Source organism: Nothoprocta perdicaria, unplaced genomic scaffold (genome assembly GCF_003342845.1).
Source record: "Nothoprocta perdicaria isolate Ctin4 unplaced genomic scaffold, notPer1 scaffold_580, whole genome shotgun sequence".
Classification (NCBI taxonomy): Eukaryota; Metazoa; Chordata; class Aves; order Tinamiformes; family Tinamidae; genus Nothoprocta; species Nothoprocta perdicaria.
The window spans coordinates 1-1,082 of record NW_020455844.1 but is presented as its reverse complement, the minus strand read 5'-3'; the positions used below and the strand labels follow the sequence as shown (position 1 = coordinate 1,082).

The 1,082-nt window shown below is 43.7% G+C and overlaps 1 long non-coding RNA gene across 1 annotated transcript; it reads left to right on the top strand.

The window, feature by feature from the left end:
- LOC112955589 lies at positions 1-1,082 on the top strand. Its single transcript, XR_003250913.1, has 2 exons — positions 1-44; positions 1,015-1,082. It is a non-coding gene; the product is annotated as an uncharacterized LOC112955589 (long non-coding RNA).

Here is a 1,082-nt window from a genome sequence, read left to right as displayed (position 1 = left end):
AATCAGAGACAGTGATGTTTTCTTAGCTACTTTTCCAAAATCAGGTGAGAACATAGCTGTCCCCATATGAAAAAAATCAAGCAGATAATCAAACAAAATAAAGCATCCATAGAGGGATCTGTGTTTGTTAGAAATATGGGGCAGAGCCATGGCCTGATAAGACAGGTCTGGGGCTCCTGCTTGTGTCCATCCGAATCTTCATCATTCTTGGATCTCAGCCCTGTAGAGGCACTCAGAGCAAGCTGACACTACACAAGCACATCTGCATGGGTTGCAATTCTCTCAGGTGTCCATCTTTACTGGTCTGAAAAACACTGGGAGGAAGGAATTGGACTCTAGTACAGAACAGGTAGAATAGAAGGGGGAAAAAGGCCACACAATGCAATTTTGAGAAGGCTAAATGGTTCTTCTCATTACCCAAAGGAGTCAGGTACTCAGCATTCACCTTGCACCATCCTCCCCCAACACACAATTCGTGCTGGAGGYACAGTGAGGCACCATAGCCCAGGAAACAGAATTTCCCTAGGAATCCTAGGGATCTACTTGGTGGAAGCAGCTGCTTTGTGGGGCTCATCAGTGCCTCGCAAAGTTGGCATTATTAGCTGTAGGTTTCATGACATCTCACAACAGTTGGCAGGGTTCCTGGGAGAGACCATATTTTCTAGAGCCCCTCAGCAGAAGAGAGTTTTAGATCTGGGGTCCACAGAGATGCAGGAATTCACTTGGCATCAAGGCCTGAGGACACATGTAGCTTGTTTTGAATACAGTGGGTAAAGAMATAAAATGTTTAATTTAGAGAATGTGACATTTCTGCAATGACTAAAGAAAGCTATGTTTGCCTTGTGCACTCAGCGGTCAGTGTCCCAGACAGTGCTTGGTGTCTTTGGTCTGCTAAGGAGTGCTTCTATCTCACATCTGTGAAGAGGCTCTATTTATGATCATATACAAGCTTWGAACAAGGAAAGAAAGAAATGAAAAACAAACAAGGTCCAAATAAAATGTTTTCCTTCTCAGGAACTGTGTGGACTCAGAATATTTTGAGTTTAATAATTTATGAAGGCCACCGTAATGGAACGGAAGAC